Genomic DNA, 14,435 nt, shown 5'->3' with positions numbered 1-14,435 from the left:
TTGGGCCCTGCACCCGCATGGGAGACCAGGAGAAGCACCTGGCTCCTGCCATCGGATCAGCGTGGTGCGCCGGCCGCGGCGGCCATTGGAGGGTGAACCAACGGCAAAAAAAGGAAGACCTTTCTCTCTGTCTCTCTCTCTCACTGTCCACTCTGCCTGTCAAAACACACACACACACACACACACAAAGACAAAGAACTCACAGCACTACAAGAAGCATGAGCATTGCTCACATAGGTTTTCCTTGCCCACCTTGACCCATAAGAGAGGTACAAAGGACCCAGATAATTTCTGTGAAAGACTTATTTATTTTTTTTGAAAGGCCAAGTGACAGAAGGAGAGACAGAGAGAGATCTCTTATACAAATGTTCACCCCCCACCCCCCTGACCCCCAATGCCTGCAATAGCCAGGGCTGGACCAGACCAAAGCCAGGAGCCAGGAATTCCATCTGGCTCTCCCACATTGGTGGCAGCGACCCTAGTACTTGAGCCATCATTTGCTGCCTCCCAGGCTCGTTAACAAGAGTAGATCAGAAGGCATACATGGGACTCAATCCCAGGCACTCTGATATGGGGTGCTGGCATCCCAATAGCCAGTATTCTGTACCACAATACCCCCAATGCTCCACTGCTTTTGTAGTAAGCAGTAAGCAAGCCTGCTGTTGGCTGCAGGGGAGACATTATCTCATTCATCAAAGAGGCTCTCCTCAAGTGCAACCTGGAGGAATGACCCAAGTAGACAGTGTCCAGGGCCTTGCATTCTCGACATGCCAACATATCCAGGAGCAAGAGAATGTCCACCAACATTCCCACACTTCTGCATCCAATTTGTTGTCAAGGTCTGTAAGTCTTCCTCCCAGACTGTCATTCAGGCCCCTTTTCTCACTCTACTTATATGCTCCCAACTCTACATTCTCTGATCACATCCTCATCACCCTGTGCCTAGCAGTAACCACTAACTGGCTTCATGACCTCTATCCCTACTATGTGTAGTCCATTCTGGTCTCAAAATGATCTGCTAGAATACCAATCTTATTATGGGAAACTGATAACGAGCCTTACTCCAAGGGTAAATTCTACCCTACCATGCATAGAATTGAGGACCCTTAACAATTTTTTTAAAGATTTATTTATTTATTTGAAAGAGTTTTAGAAAGGCAGATAGAAAAGGGAGGGAGAGAGAGAGAAAAGTCTTCCATCCACTGGTTCACTTCCCAGTTGGCCATAGTGACCGGGAGCTTGGCCATTCTGAGGCTAGCAGCCAATAGCTTCCAGGTTTCCCACATGGGTGCAGGGGCCTAAGCACTTGGGCCATCTTCCATTGCTTTCCCAGGCCATAGCATAGGATTAGGAGTGGAACAGCCGGGACTCGAACTGGTGCTCCCATATGGGATGCCGGCAACTGCAGGCAGCTGCTTTACCTGCTGTGCCACAGGGCTGGCCCCCCTTCATAATCTGACTTCCATCAACCTCCTGCTTCCCACCTGTGGCACTGCCTCCACCCCCCAGCTGATACCTAGTAAACCTTGTTCTGCCACAGCTCCATACCTGCTGGCAGAGTCAGTTCAACTGTTCCTTCCTCTGTGACATGGCCCCTTGTTTCCTGCTTCCTTTTCTTTGCTGTCCTGCTGTTTACTGACTTCCCATAGCCAACTCTCATGCATGCATCACAAGCCAAGATTCTCTCCTCACGGTCTCTCCAGTGCCTGATACAGTTTCCAAAACACCCCCTCCAACCTCTCTCATCTTCTTGTGCCTCTGTCTCCTTCCTTAGCCCGGATTTGTCCTTTTGTCTGAACCTTACAAATGTGTTAATCTCTCTTGCCAAGCCAGGTCATCAAACCTGACCCCTCCCCTCTGAACTTTCTGTTTTTTAAAAAATTTATTTTATTTGAAAGGTTACAGAGAGAAGTAGACACACACACACACAGAAAGAGAGAGAGAGAGAGAGAGAGAGAGAGAGAGAGAGGTCTTCATCTGTTGGTTCACTACCCAGATGGCCACAACTGCCAAAGCTGATCTGATCTGAAGCCAGGAGTCAGGAGTCTCTTCTGGGTCTCCCATGTGGGTGCAGGGGCCCAAGGAGTTGGGCTATCCTCTGCTGCTTTCCCAGGAACATTGGCAGGGAGCTGGATTGGAAGTGGAGCAGCTGGGACTTGAACCGGCACCCATATGGGATGCCAGCACTGCAGGCTGGGACTTTAACCCTCTATACCTCAGCATCGACCCCTGAACTTTCTATTTCTACTCCTCTGGTGTGAAATGAGCAATTTGAGAGAGAGAGAGAGAGAAAAGAGCTGGGGTAGGGATTGGAATAGCGAGGTAATAATAAAATGAACCCTAAAAGGGGAAAAGATAAAAGAATGAGGAAAAAGAAATAATAAATGGGAGGAGGGAAAGAAGAGACCAGAAAATATGAAAGATACAGAATGAGAGTGAGAAATTTAGCCCTCATTTAGCTGTGACACCAAATGAGTCTATTGAAATCTTTTTTATTCGTCTCACCAATTATTTATTGAGCACCTGCTTGCAATGCTCTCAGCTCTCCAACAGTTTATATTACAGTCTATCTGCCTTTCTCAAAAAAAAAAAAAAAGTGTTTGGTTTTGAAATCTGTTTTTCCATAGAATTGTGAAGGCCTTACACACAAGTGAAAAAGTGACTTGAATTGAAATATGTATCTGTTGGATGCCTTTATTTTCAGAAATTTTCTTAGAGAAATTAGGGGTCTTAAATAAAGGGTGGGGAAAAGAGGAGAAGGGAGGGGACATCAGAGCAATTACAATATTTCTTTTTCTTGTTCTTTAATAGATTTTGTCACATTTAATAATAACTTTTACATAATATATTCATTTTATTTTCAAGAAATATTTTATTCCAAAAAATCATTTTTGGTTTAATTATACTCTAGTTTGGAGTAAAATTCCTTTTAAAATGTTTGTGTAGAGGGGTGGGCATTTTGAGTGTAGTTAAAACATTGCTCAGGACAGCTGCATATTTTATCAGAGTGCCTGGGTTCAAGTCCCATATTCACTCCCAATTCCAGTTTTCTGCTAATGCATACCATGGGAGACAGTAGATGATGACCTAAGTACTTGAGTTCCTGCCACCCATATTCTCTCTCTCTTTTGCCTTTCAAATAAAAAAAAAAGTTAGAGGCGGCAAGATGGCGGAATAGGCAGGAAGCACACTTAGTCCGGGGGGAGAGAAAGTTTAATATAAGTGGAGATACTGCAGTGTCAAGGAAGAGTAGGGGATGAAACAGCAGAGGAAACTCTTCCGGAACTAGTGATTCACAGTGGACCTGCGTGGAGAGCGTGGGAGCCCAAGTTCGGGACACCAGCAGCAGACTCAACGCGCCAGCGCTGGAACGCGAGGTGAGCCGAACCTCCATAGCCCGAGATACCAGCAGGCAAGCGGAAAGAGGAGGCTAGAGGGAACGAGGCTTGAAACTCCGTGGGGAAAAGTTCACCAGGCTAACTAGAAGAGAGAGAGGGAAAAAAAAAAATAAAAAAAGTGACTGATACGGACACAAGTTTCTCTCTCTCCGCTCACCTCTCACAGGCGAGCAAGACAGAGCAGGCGCCATTTTGGACATACGTCATAAGCAGGGCGACCTCAGGTCTGCACCAGCCCTGAGCCTAGCAGAAAAACCTGACTCTGTGGGGAGGGGTGAAATAACAGGAGATTAGCATCTAACTTGGCAACCCAGTGGGAGACTGCAGGAGAATTGGAGCCCACACTGAGGGCAGCAGAGATTCCCTGTGTGGTCCTTGGGAAAGAGCTTCCGATCTCTGGCTCCTGTGGGTATATCATTTGCCTGCTAACTACCTCCAATTACGTTCAGCTGTGCGGAATTACTTCCCTTTTAAATCAAAAAAAGAAAGAGAGATTTACCACACCTAACCTGGGAGTGTCATCCTTGACACACCCTCAACCCTGAAGAACCAAACACAGCTCTCAGTCCACACTCATCTCAAGCCTCTAAGGCTCCACTGAAAGCAGACAGTCCACTTAATATAGAGCCATAGTGTAACAAGAAAAAACACCACAGTGAAGAAACCAAATATCTCCAACATGCCAAACAACAAACGCAAAAACCAAGCTAACAAGAACAAGGAAGAAACTATGACGCCCCCAAATGAAAAAGACACCCCAATTCAAGATTATGAAGATGATAAGATCGAAGAAATGCAAGAAGCAGATCTCAAAAAATTGATAAGAACATTAAGAAGTTCTCAAAAACAAATTCTTGAACTACAGAAATCCTTCATGGACAAGATAGAAAATCTCTCTCGTGAAAGTGAAATATTAAGGAGGAATCAAAATGAAATGAAACAACTAGTGGAACAAGAAACTCTGATAGTGACTAGAAATCATAATGAAATGAAGAGTTCAATAGATCAAATGACAAACACATTAGAGAGCCTTAAAAACAGAATGGGCGAAGCAGAAGAGAGAATATCAGACTTAGAAGACAGAGAACAGGAAAGGAAACAGGCAAACCAAAGAAAAGAAGAAGAAATTAGAAATCTAAAAAATATTGTCAGGAATTTACAGGATACTATTAAAAAACCCAACATTCGGGTTCTAGGAGTTCCTGAAGGCATGGAGAGGGAGAAAGGATTAGAAGGCATTTTCAGTGAGATACTAGCAGAAAATTTCCCAGGTTTGGAGAAGGACAGAGGCATCTTAGTACAGGAAGCTTATAGAACCCCTAATAAACATGACCAAAAGAGATCCTCACCACGACATGTTGTAATCAAACTCACCACAGTGAAACATAAAGAAAAGATCCTAAAAGGTGCAAGAGAGAAACGTCGGATCACTCTTAGAGGATCTCCAATTAGACTCACAGCAGACTTCTCATCAGAAACCCTACAAGCTAGAAGGGAATGGCGAGACATAGCCCAGGTACTAAGAGAGAAAAACTGCCAGCCCAGAATACTATATCCTGCAAAGCTCTCATTTGTGAATGAAGGTGAAATTAAGACTTTTCACAGCAAACAGAAACTGAAAGAATTTGTTGCCACTCATCCTGCCCTGCAAAAGATGCTTAAAGATGTGTTACACACAGAAACACAGAAACACGGTCACCAATATGAAAGAAGGTAAAGGAAGGAAACCTCATAGCAAAAGATCACAGGAAGCTCAATTTCTCTTTGACATAGAATTAAACTCTGATGCTCTGTTAAAGCAATGTGTTAAAGTAATCTATTATGTTCTCTTGATGTCTGTTAAATTCTAATTGTTCAAAAACAGCTGAATTTTTATTAAGAGCAATGGGTTATTTAAATATGTGCTTTTTTCAAAAATTTGAATATCTGCTGCTCATAAAACTAAAGCGTTGTTGGTTCTGTGTTTAGCTGTCCTCCTATAGGTTCCTATGGACTTTTTCCAGCCACTTTTATTGTATTCAGTACTTTGGGATGGCTCTGTAAACAGATGAAGCCAATAATGTATTAACAGTACCAACTGAGAGAAAGTATGGTTAACTGAGGTTACTAAAAAGAAAAAGCAATTCAAATCAATTGGCAATCTACAAAAAGAGTTAAAGATTTTAAAAGCTATTATTAAAATTGATGTATTGGTCTATTATGCTATATTATATGTGTGTACATATTGTATGTCCACATGGGGAAATTTTATTAAGAGTTTTATTTTAAATGGCTTATAGATAAGATTGTCCATAAATTTAAGCTGCTAAAATCAATCAAAGATACATTTTAATTTGTGGGACCTGAATCTGTGTATCATATGTTTTAGACTTGTTGGTAGAAAGAAACTAAAAACATTTTAGATGGTTGTGCTTAAGTTTACTGGCTAAACAAACTACACCATGTTAGATATTTAAGAGGTGTTTTCAAATACATGATTCTTAAAATTTATAGAAGGCATTGGACCTTCTGGTAAATGTTTTCTTAAGTTGTTATCTAATGGTTGAAACGGTTTGCTAAGTATTCATGTGATATTGCTATTGTCAGCAAGCGATCTAGGACTTGCTCCCTCATTTCTCTATTCGAAGCCCAACTTGTTCTTTCATTTCTCTATTCTCTTCAAGGTAGGAAACTAATTCTATTATGAAGGAATCTGTAGGATGCACAATTTAATCTTTAGACCTTATAAAAGAGATGGCTAACATTTTTCTGCAATAGCATAGCCAAAATAAGAACTCAAATAATAATCTCATAGCTAGATTCACTTCGCCATCAGCGAAGTATACAGTAAGTAGAAAAAACCTCCCTTTCAGACCAAAGGGAAAGAAAGTTTTAAAGTGAGAATATAATTTTCCTCATGGGCATTGTCTACCTTAGAAAAACTACTACAGAACATGCCTGTGACTATAGACTTGTAGTTCAGGCCACCGAAGATTAGAGATGGGAAACGGGCACTCCCTTGACTTGCATCCTCTGGTCTGCTTTAACACAAACCAGGAGGAAAAGAAAGCTCGGCATCAGAAGCAATGGGTGGCAGGCCTATGAATGGCTGATCTGTACAGTGATCTGCCCTCAAGGAGACCCAACAGGCCAGTCCACTGCAGTGGCTTTCAATGTGGTAAGCCTGGGCTTCAGCAGAAGTCAGCTTGTGAAGAGCCCTGGCAGCTCTGCCAAGAGTTGGGTCACTGGAAATGGACCTGCCCTGGAGTCGAAGGATGCCCAGGTCAGAGCCACAGATCTTATTGGCTCTAAGCTGAAAAGCCCTTCACTCAGCCCAACTTCCAAAGTGACCACTGCAGCTGAGGGGATGGTCAAGTAGGGTCAGCAACATTGCAGGCAGAACTGTAAATTTCTTGTTAGAGATGCCCCCTGCCTTGACCTGGCCAGCTCTCCTCTCAGGCCAGCCAAGTAATGAAAGTCAACAGAGTGCCTTCCCCTAGGAGGTTCACACCTCCCTTAGGATATACCCCATGTGAAGAGATAGATAGGTCTGGGCCTCTGAATTTACAAGGCCTAAAGCCCACCAGATTATTATCAAGCCCCTTCTATCAGGTTCTATTTGCCTCTCAATCAGAAAACTTAATTGTAGCTTAGACAGCACCTTTCTTAGCTCCTCTAATAATGACTCTGTCCTTTGTTCTAGGCCCTGTCTAGTGCACTTGAGCCTCATTCCTTTGTAATCATAACCTCTACTCTACCACCAATGGCTCTACTCCCAACCTGTGTGTACTGATGGTCCTCTTCCCCACTTAATGCTGTATAATTGTTCAAACCTGGTAAATGCCACTCTTAGGATCATTGGTTACTATCCTCACTCTGTCTTTTATGACCTTGTCTAAATATGATCAGAGTCGGCAAACTTGGAAGGCTTCCATAGCCTTGGCAACTCATGACGACAGCCTAGGATGGTTACTGGCGCCATAAACTAGAGTGTCAATTTGTTGGGTCAACAACAGGAGCCACTGTGCACTTGCTCCTCATGTGGGATCTCTGTCCTTAATGTGCTGTACATTGTGATTTAATGCTATAACTAGTACTCAAACAGTATGTTTCACTTTGTGTTTCTATGTGGGTGCAAACTGTTGAAATCTTTATAATAAATTGATCTTCTGTATATAAAGAGAATTGAAAATGAATCTTGATGCAAATGGAAGGGGAGAGGGAGCGGGAGGGGGGAGGGTTGCGGGTGGGAGGGAAGTTATTGGGGGGGGGGAAGCCATTGTAATCCATAAGCTGTACACTGGAAATTTATATTCATTAAATAAAAGTTAAAAAAAAAAAAAAGTTAAAAAATGTGTGTATGTGTATGTATACATTGTTTATTATTATAGCAAACTATTAATACTCATTTCCTCCCCAAAATGTTAGATGGGCTTTGGTTGCCAGAAGGGGATCTATTAGAAGCGAGAACTTTCATTTTTGTACTTTATACAGTGTGGTAACATTGCACATTTTTTATACTTTTTTTTTTTTTTGACAGGCAGAGTGGATAGTGAGAGAGAGAGACAGAGATAAAGATCTTCCTTTTCTGTTGGTTCACCCCCTCCTACCCCTCCATGGCCGCTCTGGTGGCGTGCTGCAGCCAGAACTCCACGCTGATCCGAAGCCAGGAGCCAGGTGCTTCTCCTGGTCTCCCATACGGCCACAGGTCCCAAGGACTTGGGCTATCCTCCACTGCCTTCCCAGGCCACAGCAGAGAGCTGGACTGGAAGAGGAGCAACCGGGACAGAATCCGGCGCCTACCGGGACTAGAACCCGGTGTGCCAGCGCCGCAGGCAGAGGATTAGCCTATTGAGCCGTGGCGCCGGCCAACATTGCACATTTAAAAACATACTTTAGGGGCCAGTGCTGTGGCGTAGTGGGTAAAGCCACCGCCTGCAGTGCCGGCATCCCATAGGGGCACCAGTTCGAGACCCGGCTGCTCCGCTTCCAATCCAGCTCTCTGCTATGGCCTGGGAAAGCAGTACAAAATGATCCAAGTGCTTGGGCTCCTGCACCCGTATGGGAGACCTGGAGGAAGCTCCTGGCTCCTGGCTTCAGATCAGCTCACCTCTGGCTGTTGTGGCCATTTGGGGATTGAACCAGCGGATGGAAGACTTCTCTCTCTGCCTTTGCCTCTGCCTTTCAAATAAATAAATAAATCTTTTAAAAAAAATACTTTAAATAAATATAAATAAAAACAAACAGGAGTGGCGCTGTGGCATAGTAGGTTAAACCTCCACCTGCAGTGCCAGCATCCCATATTGGCACTGGTTCATGTCCTGGCTGCTCCTCTTCCAATTCAGCTCTCTGCTCATGGCCTGGGAAAGAAGTAGAACATGACTTAAGTGCTTGGGCCCCTGCATCCATGTGAGAGACCTGATAAAGCTCCTGGCTCCTGGCTTCAGGTCAGCCCAGCTCCGGCTGTTGCAGCTATTCAGGGAGTGAATCAGCAGAAGGAAAACTCTTTTTTCTGTCTCTCCTTCTGTCTGTAACTGCCTCTCAAATAAATAAATAAACGTTAAAAAATAATAAAAGAAAAGAAAACAAAGAAGGATGTCTCTGGGAGTTGAAAACTGGCTGCAGGTCAGCTGTCCCAACAATCTCCCACACAACTTGCCTTTTCTGGGCTTTGTCCTCCTTTGAAAAATGAGTGCATTGGATCAGATGACCTCAAAGGTCCCTTCCAGATCTAACAGTCTGGCTATGTGAAAGGGATTAAAAATAGATGGCCAAGGATACAGCTAATCAGGGGAGCTCATACAGTAATTTCAAGGATTTTCCATCCTTCTAAATCAGGGCCTTTGTCACCAAAGATAGGTGCAATTGTAAGGTCTTGATTTTTGTTTTCATTTTAACCTTGTCTTTTTTATATGCTGTAATAAAATGTGAAAAATGCAGCTATTTCATGCAAAGTAAGTCACAAGATTTTAACTTCATATCAGGCTTTAAGCAGAGATTAAATTCAGTTTTTTGTGTGTGATTTTTTTTTTTTTTTTTTTGAGCAGAGAGTTAATGACTTGATTAAGGAGGAGGGGGCAACATGGCAGAAGCCCAGGTTGAGTACAGGTTCTGCTGTTTGTCCATGGCAGCACAATTGGGAATGTATTTGACCCCATACAGTCATTTTGTGATGAGCTGCTTCTCAGAACCATGTCTTCAAATTCATCCCCTTTAAACGTGAACTTGAACTTGGTCCTGCATCGGGCCTCAATTACATGTTCATCGTTCTGCCAATGTGAACCCTGGCCACTGTGCCCTGGGGCTTTCAAAAGCCACCCCACATAGCTGTCTGGGGCCTAGACTGGGAGCAGTACTAGATCGGACATGAAGATCCACTGGGAGGGGCTGTCTCCAAGGTCCCTTAGGGCAACCTGTACAAGTAACAGGCTGTATGCACCAGCATGGAGGCTGTTGTTTGCTGCCAACTGCACACTGAGCCCCTGTGAAAACAGGACCCTAGTCAGCTTACTTGGCTGTGAATGAGTTCAAATTTATATTCCTTAAAAAAATAGTACATCAGGATAGGCATATGTAACAAATCATAAAATAATTCAGGCATTGTGAGTTTTGAATGGAGAAATGTTTTACGAATGTATACTTCTTTGCCATCTAATGTTTAGTTGAAAGTGATCCTTACCATCTCCTCCCTCCGCCCCCACCACACACAAAGGTAACTATGGCAAATGAGAAATAATATAATTGACTTCAGCAGTTATTTCTCTTTGTATGTGCATATTAAAATATCATGTTGTGTACCTTAAATATATGTAATTTTTTAGAAAGAAAAGAAAAGTGGGGAGTGGGATGGGGTGGGGTGGGATGTTTGGCCTAGTGAGTAAGATGCTGCTTGGGATGCCTGCATCTCATAATCAGAGTGCCTAGGTTCAAGTCCCAGCTCAGCTCTCGATGTCAGTTTCCTGCTAATGCATATCCCAGGAGGCAGCAGGTGATTGCTCAAGTACTTGAATCCCTGTTACCCATGTAGAACACCCAGTTCAAGTTTCTGGCTCCTGGTTTCAGACTGGCCCACACCTGCTTGTTACAGGCATTTGGGGGAGAGGATAAATAACTAAATTTATTTGAAAAGACAGTGAGGCGCATTTCTTTTAGAGTTGAGTTCACACATGTGGAGTAATACAGGATAAAATGGTATTTTGGGGCCTGTGTTGTGGCATAGAGTTTAAGCTGCTGCTTGCAATATTGGCATTCCATATTGGAATGCCAGTTCGAGTCTTGGATATTCCACTTCTGATCCAGCTCCCTGCTAGATGCATTCCCTGGGAAGGTAGCAGCAGATGACCTAAGTGCTTGGGTCCCTGTCACACACGTGGGAGGCCCCGATGGAGTTCCAGGCTCCTGGCTTTTCCTTGGCCCAGCCCCAGCCATTGTGGCTATCTAGGGGAGTGAACCAGTGGATGAAAGATTCTTTCTCTCCCTCTGCCTTTCAAATAAGTAAATCTTTTTTTAAAAAAGATATTCTGAGAAAAATCACCTAGTTACTATCGATCAACCCTAATTTAGGAACTCCTAAATATCTCACTCCTACACTGTAATGATGTCACATGGTGCAATATGCAACTGCAGTGTCAACAGACTAAAATAACAACCGTGGGATTTTACTTAACAGCAGGCTCTGAGTAAACTGTGATATAAACAGACTGTGGCATTCTGCAAGAAGAGAAGATTCCCTTTAATATTTCCAATTTGAGTAGGTACTTTGTCTTCCAGCTCTTGGAAATGAAGAAACTGATGACAAATTTTTGGAATGAAGACTTGCCCCAAACCAGGGAATGTAACATAGTATGTCTGTCTGAGGACCTGACAATGAAATTATTTACCCCAAATTGTGTAGGGTAGGGTCTAAACCAGATCTGAGGTTTTCTGGCTTCCAATTTAGTGTTTCGTATCTACTCCCATCGGTTTCTTCTTGGGTCTAGTCACCTTCTGGTAAAGAGTTGGATTTGCTTAGATTCTACTTTTAGACTTTGTCTTAGCTTTAGCCTGCTAACACTCCCCACCTCCCACCCCATGCCTTTCCTGCTGTGTTCTTGTTGACTGCCCTCTCCTTTCAAGTCAGTGTCCCTTGTTTTCTGTGAGCTACATCATCACTGGGCACCGTGGTGGTGCATCCCATTTACATCCTTTTGGAGGTTTGGTTGTGGTCTCAGGTCCTAACCTTTTCTCCTTCCAACTAACATACCAAGGGATGGGCAGCAATCCATCAAGAATATAGGACAGGGGACTGGCACTGTGGCATAGCGGGTAAAGCTGCTCTTCTGATCCAGCTCCCTGCTAATGTGCCTGGGAAAGCAGTGGAAGATGGTCCAAGACCCTCTGCACCCACATGGGAGACCAGGAAGAAGCTCCTGGCTCCTGGCTTTGGATTGGCCAAGCTCCAGCCATTGCAGCCATTTGGGGGATGAGCCTGCTGATGGAAGATCACCCCCCCAAACCCCCACTCTCTCTCTCCCTCTCTGTAACTCTTTCAAATAAAAAAATAAATCTTGATATTAAAAAAAAAGAATGTAGGGCAGGAAGTCAGCATGGAGGAGACCAAAGTTCTAGTGAGGAATTGAGTGCTGAGTTGAGATGAACAGATACCTAGAGCCAGTGATTTTAAATAAAAAAAAAAGTATATAGGAATGGTCATTATGGCACATCGGGTTAAGACAACACTTCAAGTGGTTGTATCTGACATTGGAGTACCTGGTTCAAGTCCCCGTTACTCTGCTTCCAATCTATCTACCTGCTAATGCACCTGGTAGGCAGCATATAATGGCTCAAGTACTTGAGTGCTGTCATCCATGTAGAAGATCCAGATGAAATTCCTGGCTCCTAGCTTCAACTTGGCCCATCCCTTACTGTTGAAGGTAGTGAACCAATGAATACAATGCATGGAAAATTTCTCTCCACCCCCCCACCCCCTGTCTGTCAAGTAAATACTAAATAAATCTTTTTTTTTTTTTTTAAATCTATAAATGTAACTAACCTCTTTGGGGAATCTAGTTGTCTTCTCTAAGGGTACTGAACAAAAAAGATCTTTAGATTTTCTTATAGCTCTGAAGTTCCAGGACTTTGAAGTTTTCTGTTGTTATTCAATCACCAGGTGTTTCTTAAAGGCCTTCCTTGGAATCTGTACTTGCTGGTTCTATAGAGCATGGAAAAGGAAGTGCTTGTCATCCACTTGGGAAGATGAAATTAATAAAAACCAACAGAGAGCAAAAACAAATCTGTAAAGTCTGAGTGGAGCATGAGCTATAAGTGGAGGAGGAGTTGAAACGAGACAGATCAGAAAAATGACGACACTGGTAATGCAGGTTGGGCAATAGGTGATTAAAAGAGTCCAGGAAATCTTTGAATCTATATTTTTGAATCTTTCGTGTTCTATAGGTCCTCTTCTGTTTTCAAATGCAAACTCTGATTTTACCCGTTGCCTTTACTTGAGGGTCCTAGTAGCAGGTGGCAGTTAACTGGGGGGAAGGGTCTTCTTTTTCTTCTTCTCTAATGTGCAAAAAGTATCTCCCTATAAGGCAGCAGTCCCTGGCCAGGGACAAAAATTCACATTTCACTGGTCCTGAGGCAGTTGTTGAAGCAATTATTTCAATTCCCATTCGTAGTCACTTGGCAACTAGAGGTTGAGAATCTAAAAAGGGAAAGAAAGCATTATCTGTCGGAAGCATAAAAACAGCCTCTGATCCTCCTCCACAGAAAGGGAAGAAATAGGCCTGCACCACCTCTCTGAGGAGGAACATTCTCACAGTGCTAGAGAATTTAGGCAGTGCCAAGAGGAAGGGAAAAACATCGATCCCAGTTTTGAAAGCTGACAGAGGGTATGTGCATTGGCGTGAGAAAGACGTTCACATATGTTCATTACTCTCTCTTCCCCTTCTTCTCTTCATAACCCCTTCCTCTGCCAAGCATACCCACGTTAGGCTTCCCTTCCTCACGTGCTGTAATGTTCATGTGCACAGATGCTCAGAAAAACACCTAGACACCAACAGTATGAATACATGGACACTGTACTGCTGTACCCAGAGGATACTCCATCTCCACAACCACAGCCACTCGATTCTACAAACCTGTCCTGAGCTATCCACAGCACTCTACGTTAGAGATATCAAGATGAATGAGAGTAATTTCTGTCCTAGAAAGTATAGTGGGGCTGGAGCCATGGTGCACTAGGTTAATCCTCTGCCTGTGGCACCAGCATTCCATATGGACGCTGGTTCTAGTCCCGGTTGCTCCTCTTCCAGTCCAGCTCTCTGCTATGGCCTGGGAAAGTCGTAGAAGATGGCCCAAGTTCTGGGACCCCTGCACCCGCATGGGAGACCAGGAAGAAGCACCTGGCTCCTGGCTTCGGATTGGTGCAGCTCTGGCCAATGCAGCTATTTGGGGAGTGAACCAACAAAAGGAAGACCTTTCTCTCTGTCTCTCTCTCTCACTCACTGTCTGTAACTCTACCTGTAAAATAAATAAATAAAATCTTTTTTTGAAAAAAGAAAGTATATAGTAATTATAGATACTCAGTGGCAAGCCCAGTTGTATACATGCAAATTTCTAATTCCTACAAATCACATGTATAATGGACACCACTGATATGAGTATACACTGAGATATGGATGGAGCTGCTCGTCCGTACATTTTGTAAATCCTTATGACATTAATATTGAGACATTTCAGAAGCACAATCTTTCTTTTCCTGTGTTTTTAATCTCCTTTCAAATTCTAAAATTGATTTCTCCTTATAATTGCATTTTTTCTTTTTTTTTTTTTGTAAAATATTATTTGAAAGGCAGAGAGGAGAGAAAGCGAGAGCGAGAGCAAGAGGGAGAGAGACAGATAGACAAACAGACAGATAAGAGATCAGTTTTCCATCCACTGGTTCACTTCCCAAGTGCCTGCAATAGTTGGGACTGGGCCAGGCAAAGCCAGGAGCCCAGAAGTCATTCCTGGTTTCCTATGTGGCAGGGATCCAACTACTTGAGTTATCAAATTCTGCCTCCCAAGGTACACATT

The 14,435-nt window shown here is 43.4% G+C and overlaps 1 protein-coding gene and 1 non-coding gene across 2 annotated transcripts in view; one reads left to right on the top strand and one right to left on the bottom strand.

Moving 5' to 3' along the window:
• FBXO16 (F-box protein 16) overlaps positions 1 to 14,435 on the top strand; it is a 66,788-nt gene that overhangs the window by 5,079 nt on the left and 47,274 nt on the right.
• LOC133775506 (small nucleolar RNA SNORA70) lies at positions 9,763 to 9,898 on the bottom strand. The gene has a single exon (XR_009868250.1). It is a non-coding gene; the product is annotated as a small nucleolar RNA SNORA70 (small nucleolar RNA).

Source organism: Lepus europaeus, chromosome 16 (assembly GCF_033115175.1).
Source record: "Lepus europaeus isolate LE1 chromosome 16, mLepTim1.pri, whole genome shotgun sequence".
NCBI lineage: Eukaryota > Metazoa > Chordata > Mammalia > Lagomorpha > Leporidae > Lepus > Lepus europaeus.
Note: the sequence above shows the minus strand (reverse complement) of the source record. Positions and strands in the feature narration are given on the sequence as shown.